Source organism: Anolis carolinensis, chromosome 1 (assembly GCF_035594765.1).
Source record: "Anolis carolinensis isolate JA03-04 chromosome 1, rAnoCar3.1.pri, whole genome shotgun sequence".
NCBI classification, from domain to species: Eukaryota; Metazoa; Chordata; class Lepidosauria; order Squamata; family Dactyloidae; genus Anolis; species Anolis carolinensis.
Genome location: NC_085841.1, coordinates 281,568,561 through 281,588,748, shown reverse-complemented (window position 1 = coordinate 281,588,748; position 20,188 = coordinate 281,568,561). Strand labels below are relative to the sequence as shown.

At 38.9% G+C, this 20,188-nt stretch overlaps 1 long non-coding RNA gene across 3 annotated transcripts in view; it reads left to right on the top strand.

Annotated features, from left to right (window-relative positions):
• The window catches only part of LOC107982745 (uncharacterized), a 159,480-nt gene that overhangs the window by 91,975 nt on the left and 47,317 nt on the right, over positions 1–20,188 (top strand). For all 3 annotated transcript variants that reach the window (XR_010006166.1, XR_010006157.1, XR_010006173.1), the window contains one exon: positions 17,946–18,101. This is a non-coding gene — a long non-coding RNA (uncharacterized LOC107982745). The remainder of the gene's footprint in view (positions 1–17,945; positions 18,102–20,188) is intronic.

The following is a 20,188-nucleotide window of genomic DNA, read 5'->3' as shown; positions in this document are numbered from 1 at the left end:
TAGTTTGATTCTATTTCCAGAAACAAAAGGCTACCAAACACTCGATGAACTGTCCTTTTTTGGGGGGGATTTTGCTCACAGCGCCTGTCTCTTATTTCTTTCTGCAATGGAAAATAATCAGTAGACAATTTCTGAAACCTTGTGTGAGCTTTGGGCAAAAAATTAGATCATAAAACTATTAATCTGCAGTCATAAAATCCAGTTTTCAGATTCTAAGACATATTTAATTTGTCCAAACTATTTTTTCAGACAAGAATCATGATTTTCTTTTTTATACAAAAAAATTTTCACCATGACTTAACTACAAATATTTTCCTTTCACTTTTAAATACATTGCTAGGATGTGTGGATTCAGTCTGCAACCAAAAAGGCTGCTATCAGAAAAATCAGAATTAAAAATAGAAAACTATTTATTTATGCTTCAAAAAGAAGGAATATTTCAAGAACACAAAAACAAAATCTTAATTATCTTAGCTTGCTGCTCTCAGCTTTTCAAGTTGTTCTATTTAAATGATCGCTACTAATGAATGATTTTTCCCTGTAACTATTAATCTTCAGTTGCAATAATATGAATAGATGAGTGAGTACATAAACCTGTATAATGAATGCAGGTTGATATCACTTTAAATACCATGGCTCAGTGTGTGGAATAATGGGAGTTTTTGTTTTCTAAGGTCTTTAGCATTCTCTGCCAAGGGAGGCTGGTGCCTCATCAAACTACAACTCCCACGATTCTATAGCATTGAGCCTTAGCAGTTAAAGTGATGTCAAACTGCACTAATTCTGCAGTGTAGTTTTACTTTTTGAATTTTTTATTTCAAAATCTAGTGCAATATTCATATGTCCCATAGGCAATTGTTATCTTAAATAAGTCTTCCACCCAGGCTTCCAAGCTCACTGGGGATGGTAAAAGCTTTAGTCCAACACATCTGGAGGGTGGCAGATTGGTAAAGGCTGCCTGGAATTATTCTGAAATATTTCCTTACATACGGCATGCTACAGTTTACAAGTTCTTGTTGTCTATTTATGATACTCATGTAATACAATATTTACTGAGAGGACTTTGAAGCATCCTGGCAATTTACCATTCACATGGGGTAATTCCTACTGGCTGAGAAAACAAGTGGCAAAGCGCCGAAACTTACTGCTGCTGTCTGACCCATTGGGCCTATCCCTTAAGCCACAGCCTTTCCCTCTGTGTTTACTGGCCACAATCCAAGCTAGTAATTTATGAGTCAAAGTTGAATTAAGCTGGAGCCTTTAATGTTTTCACTGCAGAATTTTTCATTCTCAAAGAAGCAAACCATTATTCGTTGATCAAGTAGCTTGCCTCTGCAAAAACAGAAAGCAGCATGGAACAAATAAACTCAGCTTGTACAGGTGCCAGGATTATATGTTTTTCAATTCTATACTGCAAAAGTATAACTCTTTTCGGTTGTTCCATGCAGCACTTTTCCAAATACTTTCCCCACACAAAAACATTCTAGATCAGGCCCAGATGAAAAAATGTAATATTTAATGTATGTGAGAATATTGACATGACTTTATTTTGGCATGTCAGCTTCATTGTACTGGGCCAAGTGTATTCAGTATTAGGTAACTGTGTCTCTGTATATCTGTGTTTGTGTGTTTTGCCATTGTACTCCAGATTCCTAGATTTTTAAAAGCTTGCTCGTGCATTCATTCAGCACAAGGATAATACGATTTCAGGAAGTAAAGTACATGGCCAAGGTCAGGAACTGGCTCTGTAAAAGCACTTACCAATAGATTGTCTTGAACAATACATTTGTCAAGAAAACAAGAAAACCCTCATGTGTAGCTAGCAGTGGCACCTGCATTAGTTGTTTTAACCCTTGCAAATCATGGAATTAGGCATCTGAAACTAACCTCAATTGTCTGTATAGGCTGTGATTTGAAGCATGTTTATTTGGTTGCTGCTGGTACCACTTAAAACTGGGTAGCCATATGAACATGTCATGAGAGCCAATGTGGTGTAGTGGTTGGACTGTCTGACCAGCACTCCAAACATTTGGGGTTCAAATCCCCACTTGACCATGGAAACTCACTGGATGACCTTGAGCAGTTCATGCTCTCTAAGCTCCAGAGGAAGACAATAGTAAGCCCCTTCTGATCTCAGAGTCCTAATCAATCAATCAACAACTTGTAGGCACACAACAGCAAACAACAAATGATACCAAATGGGGTTTTTAATCTATTGAATATTTTACTGGGTTTTTTGTTAGTCACTACTTACATTGATTACGTTGATGTCGGTTTCATACATTTTTATTAGATATGACTATATTTATGATGGTGCTGTCTACTTTTATTGTATGTTATGTTTTTATTGTTTGCCACTCTAAGTCCCGACCCAGGAGAAAAGGAATAGAAATTAATCAATCAATTAACCTCATAGGCAAAATGGGGGGGGGGGGGGCCAAGGAATTCTGTGGCATGCTGAAGATGAACATATAAAATGGCTTGAGCTTTCAAGAATGCAAAAACCAAGGAAACACATAAACAAGCAAGGAAGGAAAGGGTAGATGGGACTTGTGGTACTTTTAAGGATTCTATCACACTAGGCAAGAATATTAACATAGATTCTGGATTCTATTGCATGACACGGTGCACAACCCATTGTTGGTCTGCCTCCTCTCTGTGATTAACTGATCCTCTGCTATTCCCAAGCAAAACCTATCAATAGCTCACAATCCCACATTGCTTCCATAACTTACCTTATGTGCTGGGTCCATTCTACTTCTGTATTGGCATGTTGATAACAATGTCAATAGTGAGATTATTTTCCTCTCACACTCTCCCCCCTCCCTCTCGCTATTCTCTAGCTGTTTGTTTTGTGTTTATTTAAAATTTTACATACAGATTTGCCGTTTTTGTAATAGACTAGAAAGCATTGCTGAAACTGCAAAAAGCCCTCTAAAAATTAAAAACAAATAAATTATGGAGTACTGGAAGTGCAGGAGGGTGAAGTGACAAGGATATGTGGAAGTATGATCATGGGACTGCATAATGGTGAATTAGGCACAACTGCATGAATGAAGAGAGGTGTGATATCAAAGGTGCTCATCCTGCTATGTATTAGCTATCTGTGATAGCACAACTGCAGTGAAATAGCAGTTTCATGTGACAGTCTTCAGACTAATTGATTTATTTTAGGCCTCATCTACACTGCTATATAAAATCCAAATTATCAGCTTTGAACAGGTTTATATGGCAGTGTAAATCCAGCCTTAGCCTTAATTTTTATGGATTACAATGCTGTCTCTCTCCTTTCTATCTTCTCTTTCATTCCTTTGATGAAGACAGAGGGGAAAGCCTTCTTTGTGACTGCTCCTAGGCTATGGAACTCCCTCTTGAGAGAGGCTCAACTGGCCCCCTCTCTGCTGTCTTTTGACTGGCAGGCAGTGACCTCCTTCTTTAAACAGGTCATCATTCAGGTTCGAAAGAAAGACATGCTATGGATATTCTGTATTTCTAATATGTTTAAATTTGTTTTAAATAAGTATATTAAACTAATTTTTAATTGAATTGATTGTTTAATGTCATTAAATACATATTGCTGCAGCAGTAATGCTTTTGTTTATAATAATTTGTATTAAAGTTTCGAGTAATATATACAGTGAAAGTGTAAGAACAAATTTGTTTATAGGAAAGGGGGGTGGAGGGATAGACTAAAGAGAAGGTGTATTTAATTAAAAGGAAAATTTTAAAACCCCCAAAACAAACAAAAACAAAAATAATTTCTAATATAAAAATGAGGAAAGAGAGAAAAAAGTGGTTGACTTCCATTCATTCTCCTTTTGCCCTTTATAGGAACTATGGGTATTATCCCATGTTCCTATAGATCTCGAAAAAATAGTTTAATGCCATTGGATACATATTACTGTAGCAGTAATGCTTTTTAAGTGATATTGTAAGCTATTTTTGATTCCCATCTTGGGAGAATGGCAGAATATTTATTTATTTATTACATCATTTCTACCCCACCCTTCTTACCCATCAGGGGACTCAGGGCAGCTTACAATATAAAGACATACATAAAAACAATTTACATCACAATTAAAAATCCATTAAAATAAAAATTATATTAAAATTAAGAACCTACATTAAAAATCTACATAATTATGCGTATAAATATACATTCACAGCATGTTTCAGGTCCAAAAGGGGTCTGTTATTGAGTCATACAGTTGTATGTTATTGAGTCGTACAGAATACCACTCAGAAGCACTGATGGAAACACACTATTCAAGCTTCAGGCATAAATGCAGTTATATAGGAATGGCATCAGAATGAAATGAAATACAGAAAGCCACAATTGTCATGCTGGTAATAAACCTTCAAAGAACTGAACATAAACATTCTGACATCTGACATCTGTGGGCCAATACACAGTTTACTTGATTTAAGAACATTAATTGTCTGTGAAAGCAAAATAGCCATTTCTAAGGAAAGTTAGTTCTGTTGAAGAGTTTTATCTTCGAGGTGTTTTCTTTTGAAAAAATGCACACTAAAATAATGAAATGCAGCATATAAATATGGATGGGAGACTTCCAACACATACCAGGTGCTGAAAGGAGGTGATGGGAACTGTCCTGGGTGATACGAGACTTAATTATGCCACTGCTGTGATGGAAGGTAAAAACTTCAAGATTGAGGCAAGTGAGGTATCCAGCTATTCTGGGATGTGAAAGCTGTGCAGAGAAAATAGTGGGAAGGAGAGCCTGGCCTCCCCCAAGCCAGCAGATCGTGAAAAGCAGGAACCTACACGCCCTGCCCGGACTCCCACAGTGGTACCTCCTCATGCAAAACCCTCCCACTCACATGAAGCAAAAAAACTCTCCCCAATCAAAACTGAAGGAGACAGTGGAGGGGCTAATATCGAGGCCAGGAACCACAGAAGACCCTGGGCATTGTAGTCTGTAACTGCCAGATTCCAGGCAGAGGCACACAGAATGTTGGCCATGCATTGCTGCCTCAAAATGAGTGATATTTATCACCTCTACCAGGATTATAGAATTGCCAAAGTGAAAAGGGGGTGGGTCATGTACTTTTAATGGTTGTGTAGAAAAGTAGGTTTCAGCAGGTGTTGCTCTTTCTATATATGTAAAATGTTATGTTCATTTTTCCAACAAAGTAGAAAAAAACCATTGAAAGAAATGACATCAAATTTGGCCACAATACACCTATTAATCCAATGTGCCTGCTTCCTCTTCCTTAGGGCATCCTTTCACATATTTATACATGGCTCTCATGTCTCCTTTCAACCTTCTCTTCTGCAGGTAAACAGACACAGCTCTTTAAGATGCTCCTCATAGGGATTATTCATCCTTTTAGTTGCCTTCTTCCTCTGGACATCTTCCAACTCAGATTCATTATTATTATTATTATTATTATTATTATTATTATTATTATTATTATTACTATTACTACTATGACTACGACTATTGGGTTACTGTGAACCATGAAAATGAACAAAACCTGGCTCCCAGTATTTAAAAAAATGTGTTTGCAATTCCAACAAAAATTGAGTATTTCTCAACCCAAATGGTCAGTTAATTAGTCATCTACATTCAAGCCACACATTTTCAACTGCAAAGCATGCAATTTTATAATCAACTAAACACAATTGTTCCCCAGCTGTGTCTGTCAATGTTGTTTGTTTTATTTTAATCAAGCAACAATTCAATGTGAAATGATTTTTAAGGAAGTCCATAATTTAAGTATCTTTGTTCTTGTATATTCGCTGCTTATTTTTCCAGAAACGAAACATTTAAAAAACTCTCTGAGTATGAATCCACTATGTATTCTTTTCCAGTATCAATGTTGTTGTTTTTTCTTCTATTTGTTAACATTCTAAGGGACTATTTTATACAGTAGGTTCCTGCTAACAAGAAAGTATTAGCCAGCCAATCTGCACTTTTATGTGTGTATATGGTTGAGTTCTCCTAATCATGAACCTTCTAGCCCTCTGAATTTGGTTCTTTTAGTCTATCTATCCCATTCCCTGAACACTTTCAGTGAGATAAAATTCTTGTTCCAAATAATGCATTGACTAGAATAAAATAAAAGCACATGTTCAGGGGTACTGAAATAAATGCTCTACACTAAAGGGAAAAGATGTCTTTTATTGGTTACAGCTGTAAAAGTGAGCGGCCTGAATGAGCGTGGATCCAGGCATTTACCAACCCACCTGTTGACTATGAGCCCAATCCTTTGTCCCACTGGATTGCATATGTGAGGAAGACCTATATCCCTACCATCTGATAGAAGTGAAACTTGCATTTGGGTTTCTTCGGCCAGATCAGCCTTCCGGGTATTTTGGACTTCAACTCCCACAATTCCTGACAGGTGTTAGGAATTTTTCCCACGGGTGCACAAAGCCATATGGGCCCTTGGGAAGAAAGAGTCAGTGATCTGTCATGAAATTATAGTTGCCAGGGCTCTGCTCTCTGCCCCAACTTGCAATTTCAGTTATGCAGTAAGTTGTGCACTTTGCTTTTTGTTATTGCAGAGTGTTAATGCAAGGTTCCAAATAGTAGAAAGAAAATGGGAGGGAGGGAGGAATAGAACTGAAACGTCATGCTCAAACGTTGTGCCTTAAGTATTTCCTTTGCTTGGGTGGTGTATACTACAGGGGTACCCAGTTTACTTGTGGTGAACCCATTTTGAGTTTCATTCTAGATTTCTAGGAAGAACTATCCAAGGAGTTGAAGACTATCCCAAAACTAGATTCAAAACTTTTGATAGCTCCTTTGATATTTGGAATAAAATCCAGAGTGTATTCATTGCACCCCCCATCATGCGAGCCACCCTCCAAATGTTCTTGGACTTTAAATTCCTGAAGCCCTGTTCAGCATATGACCTTATCAGAAGGGGAGAATTTAGCATTCAAGGACACTTTCACCCAACTAATGGATGGAGCCCATGCTGGCCATCACACAATGGCATGTAACCTCCGGCGGAGGCTTCTTGTGTTGTGCTGGCTCCAATGGGGAAAGCGTTGCCAAAAGAGAGCTGCACGTGAGGCAATGGGTTCACCGTGCAGTCCCTCTCCTTTCTCCTTTCTCAAAGCAGGATACTTCACCTGGCCTTTGTGATGAGGGCCATAGTGAAATGCAGTTCAACAACTATTGGAGGACCATATCATTCTTTTTGCTTCTATAAATATTCAAAATTATTTTAAGACAAACCAATGTTCATGATACTTTAGAAATATCACCAATTAATATCGATATCACCAATTAGCGTAGGCACTGAGATGGAGATATGTGTCCATTGACTAGCAGTGCCATAGTGTCTTCTCCACATACCAGACACTATTTCTTTAGTTTTAAAAATGTATTTTTCCTGAAGAAAGTACTCAAAAGTACTTAATAAGAATTTTTTAACTGTTTTTATTAACAACAGCGGCAATAATTTGTTATGCCAAACTATGGAAGGAGAAAGAGATTCCAGAGGATGATGCTTGGATGATAAAGGTGCTTGACATAAGCAATATGGACAGACTGACTTTTCTACTAGCAAAAAATACAGGAATCCCAATTAAAGAAACAAATTGGAATAAAGTGATGGAAGAACAAAAACAGACTGAGAAGAAAATAAAAGAAAAATAGAAGGGGAAAAGAAAAAAAAAGGGGATAGAAGAAGAGAGAAGGAAAGATAACTCCAACAGAAGGGAAAATCAAAAAAAGAAGAAAAGGAGAATAGAATTAAAAGAGGTTTAGGAATGGGAAAAAAAGAGATGAACCACCCTGACGAAACTGCCAAGAAGTCACTTTTAAAATCTTTTTTTTCTTTCTCTCTTTCCCTTTTTATATATTTTCTTTCTTTCTTTTCTTCTTTTTTTCTTTTTTCATTTCTTGTCCCCCTCCCCCTTATCTTCTCTCCCACTCTGGGAGGATACTTTTAATGATTTGTAAAACCAATAAAGATTTTTGTTTAAAGTACTTAATAAGTATTTTTGAGTACAAATGTATTTGTACAAATGTATTTTTTTGCTGCAAAAGCACTCAAAAGTCCTTCATAAACAATAAAACATCGAACATGCTAGTGAAGGAATGCAAAGTGACAGTAGAATAAAAGAGCATGTCAATATATACAGACAGAATAAAAGTAGGAGTTATATAAATCAGCCCACAGAAGATCAACAGCTCCATCCTCTAAATGCAAATCCATTAAGTCCAAGGTAACACCACGGGATGTTCCAAATCAGTTTTTTGCTTTAAAAATCGGAGTTACTGAAGCTTTACATATTTTGGTCCCAGATTAACTCACCCAAAATTCACCTTTTCCATGGATAGTGGAAGGTCTTCAAGGACCAAGACTATGGTTTGGGAGCTTAGCCCTCTACCTGCCAGACTCATTGTAGACACTGACAGGCCAACATGGAAACATGAGTCTCTGGAGAGTAATTCTTCCTGAGGAGCTAAAGGCTCTAAGACAGTGGTTCTCAACCTGTGGGTCCCCAGATGTTTTGGTCTCCAATTTCCAGAAATCCTAACAATTGGTAAGCTGGCTGGGATTTCGGGGAGTTTTAGGCCAAAACACTTGGGGACCCACAGGTTGAGAACCACTGTTCTAAGAGCACAGATCCAGATATCCTGGTTCAAAAATCTCAGGGTCGAGGGCCTCTGAGCCTTTCTAGAACTCACACTCTAGTATAGCTGCCACTCTTTTTCTGGGATAAAGCTTAGGCTGCTAGTATAAAACATCTTCCTGTGTTCCTAATACACATATTTTACTTTGGGAGGAGAGAAAATATCAACAACAGAAATAAAAAAAGAGGCATTTACCAGAAATTAAGTGGCTATATATGCTAGCAAGGGGCTGGTATTGCTACTCCCACCTAGGGTAGAGCTATGGACAAACTTTGTAAGTTAATGTTAATTTAATTCATTTAGTTGGTAGCCCCCAGTGGCGCAATGGGTTGAACCCTTGTGCTGGCAGGACTGCTGACTGACAGGTTGGTGGTTCGAATCTGGGGAGAGCAGGTGAGCTCCCTCTGTCAGCTACAGCTCCCCATGCAGAGATATGAGAGAAGCCCTCCCACAAGGATGGTAAAACATCAAAAAAAATCCAGCCGTCCCCTTGGCAATGTTCTTATAGATGGCCGATTCTCTCACACCAGAAGCGACTTGCAGTTTTTCAAGTCACTCCTGGCACAAAAAAATAATAATAATTGGTCCACTATAGTAGGGAATAAAAACATTACTTGGGGTTGCGAATTAAAAGCAATGAAGTGCCCCACAATTATTAGTTGGATCATATCATTGCACTGAACAGGATCCAATTCACTGGGAAGGACAATTCACAGAATGTTTGGGTGCCCTTAAGAAACTCTTTAAAAATATTTATGAGGTTTGCATGGGATAACTTCATGGTACATTTTATAAACCCATGGAAACTTTTGTTGAGTTTCTAAATGTGATGGAAATCAACTGCATCACTAGCATTCAGTTTAATTCTACCACAAAAAATAAAGCAATGCAATATAATTAGAAATCTTCTAGACCAAAGTATTATTTTCCTTAGAAAAAATATTATCAAGGAGAGGAAAATATTACTTGCATATACTGGTAGTGGCTGCCAGCAAAAAGGTTTTGAACGATGCTGGAGAAAGCGATAACTGTGCATAACTAAATGTGATATGACCACATAAAAGAAACAAGAAAACATTTTGAAGCATCTGCATCTTAAATTTCCCTATGAAGTAAATTCAAAATACAAATAGAATATATAGTGCTCTGCTTGTGCTGTAATTTGTCAACTGTAGGGAAAATTGGCATGTCTTTTCTGCTGATTTATTGGTTAATCCCAGCAATTCATTGTGGAAAAGGCCAACAATGAATTACAATGCAGCAGAAAAAAAATTAAGCTCTGCATTTTAAAAGTGCTTAACTACATGGACCTTTGGAACAATGTGTAAAGTAATTGCCGTGCATTGATAGCTGTAGCACCTTTTGTGCATGCAAAATACTTCAGATAAAACAGATACATGTGACCTGGAGCTGTGTCTCAATATAAGCATCAAAGCTTGAAGTTATCCAACAGGTCAGGAACACTGGGTGCACATATCAAGGTGCCGGACATATAGCTCTCTCATCAACATGCTTTTCCATGCAATGGGCAAAGGCAACATTCAGAAGTGGGATCTATAAGCCCGGGGCTGTGGCGCAGACGGGAGAGCAATGAGTCACTGACCAGGAGGTCATAAGTTCGAGGCCCGCTCGGAGCTATGTTTGTTTGTCTTTGTCCTGTGTTAAAAAGGCATTGAATGTTTGCCTAATATGTGTAATGTGATCCACCCTGAGTCCCCTTCGGGGTGAGAAGGGAGGAATATAAATGATGTAAATAAATAAATATATCCTGGGCATATTAATGTTCTGTCTTCAAGTCATTTCTGACTTATGGCAACCCTATTGAGGGATTTTCTCAGGATTTGTTCAGAGAGAGTATGCTATTACCCCCCTCTAAGGCTGTGAGAGTGGGATGTATTCAGGATCACCTGGTGGGTTTACATAGTCAAACAGTGATTTAGGGACTTCATCAGATTACACTGGGAAGTGTTCAGAAGTGTTCAGAAGAAGAGAGTTCAGCCTAACTCCATTCCATAATAAAGAGGAGTTTTTCCCTACCTTGGGATCACACTATTTAGTGCACTCAGTTGTCTTGCATATTTTTTAATGAAGAGGTTTCCACACTGCAGACATTTGGCCCCGCCCATCATCCCTCTCGGTGATTTTGGTACTTTAGCTCCCACAATTGCCAACAGCCGAGCGGGAGAGGGACAGAGAAGGGATGGGAGAGAATCCCATTTGGAACGGCAGCAGCACTTGCCCTCCCAACAGAAGACACAGACAAATCATAGAAGGAAGGGAAAAGGTACCCTAAAAGGCTATTTTATTTTTTTTGCTAAGTAGAAGCATTATGAGGTAGCTTACAACCAGACCTTTCTGCTTGGGGAGCAAAAGGAAATGACAGAAATTGCCCCAAAAAGTTTGTTTTGACTCCTCCCACAAATTAGGTGATTCTAACCTGAGAGCAGCGAGGGCTACTTCATTCAAAATTTGGCAAAACATCAGGTGTTTTGAGAAAAATCCATTTCTTCACCTCCATGTTTAAAAGACTCAAAAACTGCACTTTAACCAAAACGAATGTAGTGGACCCACAGAATACCAGATTTTAAGTGTAGAACTCAGTGGAATTCAAGTTATGTGATGAAGTGGTTGGTCTCCCAGAGTACTACTCTAATGGTCAAATCATTACACCACGCCACGCATATCAGTACATAGCAAAGAATTGTGTTCTGGTCAAGTCCCTGTACTAGAGTGAATGGCTTGTATGTTAAATAGGAAATTCAGGTCACATTAAACACAAAAAATTGCCAATGATGGATTTTGTGTATGGTGCTGGTATGAGCACTCCCAGCTAGGTAAGTGACCAGAAATTATTGGCAGAGCATGTTTTTTGTGATGAATATCCTTGGCTTAACTCCTGAAGGCTTAGCAGAAGGCCATTTTCTTAGACCTAGGACAGGTCTGTGGGTTGGCAGAAAAACACAGACTGAGGCAGTCTTGGAAACAGCCTTGAAAAACAGACATTAAAAAAAATACATGGAGACTCATGATATAATCATGAGAAGAAGTCGCACTGTAGGTGGTAGCTTAATTCAAAGCATTATATTGTAGCTAGTCATGAAACATTTAGTATTTTACCACAATTGCCTTTTGTCTTCAGTTTAACTTGCAGATGTCTTACACCTATTTTCCCAACTAGTCATATCTATATACAGCAGTAAACACAGGGATCAAGTTACTGGAAGAATCTTCCCTTCTGTAACACATTACAGATTTGACAGATTAATTTACTGGTTATGAAATGGTGCCATTTGGCTTGGCAATGGTCAAAAGAGACAAATTATTGAACACCTACACGGTGTTCTCAGCCTTCATTTGGTACAAAGTGATCTCAGTATTGATTAAACAGGAAACTGTGATCTCCAAATTAGCTGCCACAACATACACTTTGCTGTGAATGTGTTGACCTTAATAGGTAAAGGTAAAGGTTTCCCCTGACGTTAAGTCTAGTTGTGTCCGTCTCTGGGGATTGGTGCTCATCTCCATTTCCAAGCCCAAGAGCCGGCATTGTCTGAAGACACCTCCAAGGTCATGTGGCCAGCATGACTGCATGGAGCGTCGTTACCTTCCCGCCAGAGCAGTATCTATTGATCTACTCACATTTGCATGTTTTCAAACTGCTAGGTTGGCAGAAGCTGGGGCTAACCGCGAGTACTCACCCCATTCCATGAATTCGAACCCTTGACCTTTCAGTCAGCAAGTTCAACAGCTCAGTGGTTTAACCCCGCTGCGCGATTGGGGGCTCCCGTTCACTTAACATCCAACTAAATTTTCAAGTTTTCAATTGCTTAAAGAAATTATTAGATTCATAATTACAGTTCTGTAGTTGATCTCCAGTTTGGTTCTAAATGCTATTTGTTTGTTTGGCTTCTAGGAAGCAGCTGGAAAAGTAAGTAAAATATAGGGATTAAATTCCAGTGTTAAAATAATAATTGGTTTTCTGTTTGGAGTTTTAAGTATAGAAATAGTTGCACCGCACATATTTGCTTAACATCAAATGGTGTTCAAAAAGGTTTTCTTACCCTTTCTGTGAAACATGTTTCATTTTAACTTGGCTGCCTGTTGCATGCTACTGATGGTTTCAGTAGTTGGATTTCGTCGTAGAAAAAAATGCATTGCTCGCTAAGCCTACAAAAAGCATGCCAAAGTCCCACGCTGCGGTCGCTGTTCTGTGATGTCCTAAAGGCTATTCAAATGCTTTAGCAGTTCATCATAAAGCCCAATATGCTTTGATCAGGCCTGCAAAACATTCCATGCTAGGATTTCCAGACCAGTCCTTTCGATATCATAGCTCTGTGGAGAAAAAACAGCAAATGTTACTATCATTTGTTCCACAAAGTAAAGAAATCCTAAGCACTAGTTTGTAAAAAAGAAAATACTCCTGAATAATAGTGTTTTCATGTGTTTTCATACCCATATGTCTGTGCACAATAATTTCAACAGAAATAACTTGATCTTTGATCTATATTTAAATATAGGTCTATAGCTTTGATCTATATTTAAACGTAGATCTTTATCCCCATCTCATCTTTCATCCATATCTCTGTCTTTGTTTGTCTGTGTGAACAACAGCATGGTGACCCAAACAAAGACTGCAAAAAGGAAGACGGATATAAAGATACCGGCCACCTTCACACAGACTAAGGTCAAAGCTCTCAGGCTTTTCAAGGCCAGACACTTGAGCTAGGATTAGCACTTCATCACAGGTGGGCAAAGTGTGACCTCTGTGTGGCACACAGCTCCCAGAGCCATTTTTACAGTTTTACATCTCTCCAGACTCCCAGAAACACCATTTTCCTGACTATAAAAAGAGGGGATGCTTTCAGTGGTTTCATTTCATCAATTTAATAGGTTACAATCTCCTTCCCGTTGCTTAACATTAAAAAAAAAACCCTGCCCACTTACACTACACAGTTAGAATTCTATTTTCAAATTTAATTGCCAAGGCAACAGCCTATGAATCTTGGGATTTGGAGTTTAGGAAGGAGCATTGGCATTCTCAGTCAGAAAACTCTAAGAAACCACAAGTCCTAGGATTTCATTGGATGCCATGACATTTAAAGTGGAATTCTAACATTGTAACTATGTGAAAGAGCCCCTTCTGGTCACTTCCAGAGTTTGCATTTAATTTGTCTTTCTATTTGTTTGGCACATTTGTCAGCCCATGCTTCTTCTGGGAATCCCAGCGGTCACACGCTAGGCACTGAATCTGCTAAACCAAATCTGCAAGTCAAGCAGGGGTCATTTTCCCTGCACAAGGCCACTCATTGGTTTACAAAAGTTGTTGGCAACTTTTAAACAACTTTTGCGGGCAAAACTTCAGTCTGAACAGGTTTCTTTTAAAGTTGGGATCTGGTGGCTTTAGGGTTTTAAAAAAAACAAAACTCCAGGACCTGTATTTAGGACTTCCAAGGCACAGGTCACACTTTCCCTACTGCTGTGTTAAACTGAAAGAAGGTGAACTTTAGCCACTTCTTATGCGCCTTTAAACTTAGAAATAAGCTCAAGTCAGGGGAATGATTTGTTCTAACTGCAGTAGCAGTATTTTAAGCTGCGATCTGATTCGAATTTGTGGTTAAAACAATCGCTGCTACCCAGATTTAGAAATAAAAGTGAATACCCTTTTCTTTATTCTCATAGCATTAACCATGCTCTATGTCTGGTACTGTATCACTGTTTGATTAGGTATGGACATAATACTAAACTGTGGTTTAGGATTACATTAATGAATTTCCTGTTCTCTCTTGATATATCCAGCACAGTGCAAGGATGAAATCAGAAGCTTTAACTTACATTTTCAATTAATTTTGATTTAGTGTGATATATGACTTAAGTATATAGTTTAGGGTAAGAAGCCAGAATCAAGCATTTTTGTTTTGAGTTGATTTCTTTATCTGAGGGCCCATCCAGACAACCCCTTCAATGTGGGACTCCCCACATCAAAAAGGGGCTGTCCAGATTTTGTTTCTGGAAACCATGAATTAATTCACCACAAACCAGGAAAACTCTGGTTTGTGGCGAATTAATTTGATAGTGGGTTTATTCTGTGCCTTCCAGGAAGGCACGGGATAAACCCACTACTTCCATTGTCTGTCCTGCAGTTTTCTGGGCTATTGGGGAGGGGGTGATAGTGTGTGGGTGATCTCTCAGAAAGTTCCAGGAGAACATTTGGACACCCACCCTGGAAAGCACACAGTTTCTGGGGTGTGTGTGGATGGGGACCTGGGAACATTCACGTTCTTAAAACGCAAATGTTCGTGGGATAACTGTATGTGTGGAACTGCCCTAAATCACGGCTCAGACAAGCATATCTCTCTGTTTGTCAAACACAATGCCCTTCTACACTGGCCATGGGGATTTTCCTATCCCCACCTGGCCCTAAAAGAGAGAGAGGAAAACCATAGAGGAAAACCAAGAGGCTTGCCCTAGCTTCCTGAGTCTTGAAAATGAAACTACAGAGTTTTAGAGGAGGAATTCCCCCTCACCTCCCCAAAGCTCATTAGTTTCATTTTTTAAGCCTCAAGCATCTCCAAATGGAGGCTCTGTCTCTATTTTTAAGGGCTAAATATGGGGCAGGGAGGGTAGGATAGCATTGCCATCCCTCTTCCCCAGACCACGTACATCTGGGCAGGAGGAATGGTGGTAGGGATGCCTTCTGGGGCTGTGAATGGCAACCCTAGAAGACAGTTCCCATTGCCTCTATACCCGCAAAGGCTTGGATCTTTCAATAAGATCCAGACTTTTGCAGATATTTTTAAAACTTGGAATAAATTTGGATAATCATGTGGATGCCCCATGCTAATTCGTTTCCTATGCTACATTATATGGCTCTGTAGATAGGGCCTCAATCATTTGTTCCAGTTGTCAGTGCTGTTCCATTAACCGGGCAAAGCCCAAAAGGGAGCCTAGACAGAGTTCATTTTACGGGGGGGAGGGGGGGGTGAAGGAGTAAAACCATTTCCCCCTGTTTTCCTGTTATTCCCTTTTCCTATGTTGCCATCATGGAAATAACCCTTGTTTATGACAACATAGGAGCCCTGGTGGCGAAGTGCATTAAAGCACTGAGCTGGAGACCGAAAGGTTCCAGGTTCAAACCCCGGGAGCAGTGTGAGCGGTCGCTGTTAGCCCCAGCTCCTGCCAACCTAGCAGTTCGAAAACATGCCAATGTAGGTAGATCAATAGGTACCCCTCTGGCGGGAAGGTAACGGCACTCCATGCAGTCATGCCGACCACATGACCTTGGAGGTGTCTATGGACAACGCCGGCTCTTTGGCTTAGAAATGGAGATGAGCACCAACCCCCAGAGTCAGACATGACTGGACTTAACGTCAGGGGAAACCTTTACCTTTTTTTACTATGACATAAGAAGTGTGTGTGTGTGGGGGGGGGGGATAATAAGTGAAAACGGGGGAAAAATTTTCCTCCTTCAACCCTCCTCCTCCCCACAATTGACTATTTTGAGTTGTTATCAGATTGTTTTAATATTTTCTTTTGAAATATCTTTGTTGCCTGTATAGGAGACGCATGAGATAAGCCAGAACGTAAATATTTTAATAAGTAATAAACCATTTAGTTTTATATTCAAACCAAAATAGTGTTAGTCTGGTTAGTATTTGCCTATTTTGGACCAATTTAATTCAGCTTAATAAGGCAGTTGAATGCATTATAGTAACAAAAAGTTAGCAGTATCTATTACTGATGAATGGAAAGCAGTAGAAAGATTTGCTTAAATGCTTCCAGTTGAACGTATTCATGACTGATTTTAGGAGGATTGAAGCCATTTTTTCCAAGTGCCACTGATCTGCAATGTATATTTAAATCATTCACCAATAGTTTTTCAGCAGCCTGTATCAATATTGCAAGAAAGTACAAAAGAAAAGATGAGCAAAGTTTTACAAATACAGAAAACAGTCATAAAGGAGAATCCTGTAGGGGCAAAAGAATACTGTATGGATCCAAACAATGTACATGTACATGTTTTAAGGCAGGAAACAGAAAAATCTTACATCTGTGATAATAATGTCTTTAAAAGCCTATCTACAAAAAATGAGCTCCTTACAAGGCATCAGTACGTCCTTATTGTCATGGTTTGCAAAGGCACTGTGCTGTGTGTGTTAACTGGAAAATGAAGTGTATGAAGTCTGCAAAGACCTGGGGATTGATTTGATACTGTTTCTGTTCTGCTGCTGCAGAACCAGTTTGGACAAGTTTTTCAGTGCTGACTGAGTATCGCTGGTGAAGGGAGCTGTGTACTCAGAGAGGCCTTGCTATTTTGAGGACTGTTTGCTGCTCAGAAAAGAGGGTGAAGAACCAGGAATGTATTCTTCTCTGAAGCAGATTTGTGGACTGAGAAAGGACTGTTTATGATTGTGGACTTCTGTAAGTGATCAGAGGGACCATTGTAAATATTACTGTTTTTTTGATCACTTGGAATCAGTAAAGTTCCTATATTTTTGTTCTGCAAACCTGAGTGGCATGTTATTGTTCTGCGGGTGACTCTGGATCGTGTGCACACCTGGGAACTTCCATTTATCATCATCAATCCGTAAAACTTATTTGACTAGCTTACGAAAGCATTTACTGCTGTTAATCAGGTATTTCTGTTCCTTTGGAAAAGCTAAAAGCCCAAAACACATTAGAATCAAATGTATGCAATTGGAATCAATAAATTAGCCTGCAATTCTATATTTACTTATTTTGAGTAAGCTCCACTGAAAATAATGGGACTTACTTGTGAACAGATATATATAGGCTTCATTCAGATGTATTCATTTGTATCTATAAACTCAGTGGGGCATTGGAGTAATGTGTATAGATTTCCATTGTGTATCTTAGTTTGATAGATTTCTGTTTGTTACTAATTCACTGGACATTCTGGCAAGAGCAGATAGCAAAGAGGAGTGAAAGAAGAAGGAAAATGCTAATTCTATGTGATTCCATCAAAGGCATTTCAGCTGAAAGAAATGCAACTTGCAGTTGCTTTCTTAAAATATCCAGTGTGGGGCATTAGGCAACATCAGTGCCACCTAGTGGGAAAATGGCAAGAAAGAAATGTGCAGCAACATTTGCTGTGCCATTGAAATCTAGACAGGAGAAAGGAGAATTCTTTGTGAACTGTGATCCATGCTGTACTGGCTAAATGTCATAATGATTTATGGAAGCATGTAGAAACAGCTCATGGACCATGCCTTGTATGTAATGCATGTAATAAATATGGAATGACTGGATGGAAATGTCAACTCCAATTTTTGATACAAGCCTGTTTCTGTGTCTGTTTTGTGTTTGCAGAAATATTTAAGGCCCTAGCTCCTTCAGCGTTTCCACTAAGACAAAGACATGAAACATCAACTTCACTGCTGCCAAAGGAATTATTATTGCTGAACATCCAATCTCTCTTCTAGTGTGACTCCAACACTTTATGACCTCATGGCACTTCTTGATCAGGTTATGTATTGTAACACGCTGGGATATGTTTTTTCCTGCTTTCTTCTTCTTTTGTATATCTTTTATTTAGAATTGTGTATTGTGTAAAGATGAAGATCATGTAATTATAAAAAGTGTATAAATTGCCTCTAAAACAGAAGACAGCTATTGAGATTGTAAAATAGTAGATTACAAGGTGGGTTCAAAATTTAGGCACAATGTTCAAATGGATGCAGAGGGAAAATGTGGTCCAAAGATACAGAATTTATTTTGTACAGTATTTTTTAAAAGTCTATATAAGATTATATATAAATGTAATCTAATTTCAAACACATTTTGGAAAATGGTCCAGACTGTTTCAGACCAATGTTGAGGATGTCAAAAGCTTCTTTTTCCCCCTATGCGATCTAATAAAAATATTAAAGCTAGATTTTGTAAGTTATCAGAAATGTTATCATTGGGTAAAGGTAAAGGTTTCTCCTGACGTTAAGTCCAGTCGTGACTGACTCTGGGGGTTGGTGCTCATCTCCATTTCTAAGACGAAGAGCCAGCATTGTCCATAGACATCTCCAAGGTCATGTGGCTGGCATGACTGCATGGAGCACCATTACCTTCCCGCCAGATCATTACCTATTGATCTACTCACATTGGCATGTTTTCGAACTGCTAGGTTGGCAGGAGTTGGGGCTAACAAAGGGCACTCATTCCACTTCTGGGATTTGAACCTGGGACCTTTTGGTCCGCAAGTTCAGCAGCTCAGTACTTTAACACACTGTGCCACCAGGGGGCCCCATTATTGGGTATTATGCATAAAGAAATTGAGAGTAAACATGGGATTACTTCTTTGATGTAGGGCAGCAAGAATATTGTTTGTTTAAACATGGAAATGGACTGAAGCACCAACGATGGAAAAACACATTGTTTAGATTGCTGAGTTGACCCAAATGTCCAAAGTAATGTGAGTTGAAAAGGATAAGACAACTGAAGACCTTTTGAAAGACTGGAAACTTTTTATAGATTTATTGAGCAATAAGAATTTTATTAATGTAATAGTCTGTGGTTATTGTTATTAGTAATAATTTTAGTAGAGTTATATTTACTATATTTATGCCCACTGTAGATAATGTATAAGTATTAAAAATAATCTTTGGAGAACAGGAGAAGTTCTAGTGAGTAGACTGGAAGAAGGCAAATGTTGTTTCCATCTTCAAAAGGTGAGGGAAGGAGAGAGAATACCCATACAATTGTCAAAAACAAGTCATGCCAGACAAACTTTATCTCTCTTTTTCCAAGTTACAACCTTGGTAGATGAAGGGAATGCTGTGGTTGCGGCATATCTGGACTTCAATAAGTCCTTTGACCAGGGTCCCCATGATGTTCTCACAAAGAAGCTAGTAAATTGTGGGCTAGACAATGCTACTGTTTCGTGGACTGGCAATTGATCAACTGACCAAACCCAATGGGTGCTTACCAATGCCTCCTCCTCATCCTGGAGAGCAGTGACCAGTTGGGTGCCACAGGGGCCTGTCCTGGGCCCAGTACTACCCAACATCTGGTAGGGACAGCTAATACCTCAGAAGACAAGATCAGAATGCAAAAGGACCTTAACAGATTGGCGAACTGGGCCAAAATAGAGTGTAGTACTGTGCATTTTAACAGAGAAATGTACAGTACTACACTTTGACAATAAAAATGAAATACAGGATAGGTGACTTGAAAAGAGTACATTTGAAGATCTAGGAGTCTTTGTAGATCACAAGCTGAAGTGTGATGCAACAGCTAAAAATGTCAATGCAATTCTAGACTGAATCAATAGGAGTAGACTGAGCAAAGTAATAGTACCACTCTACTCTGCATTGGTCAGATCTCACCTAGAATATTGTGTCCAGTTCTGCACACCACAATTCAAAAAGGATATTGATAAGTCAGAATGGATCCAGAGAAGGGTGATCAAAACGGTAAAGGTTCTGGAAGCCAAGCCTTATGAGGAGTGACCTAGGGAGCTGGGTATGCCTGGAAAGTGGGGACATGATAGCCAATATCAAGTTTAAATATTTAAAAGGATGTCCCATTGAAGAGGGATCATGCTTGTTTTCTTCTGCTCTTTG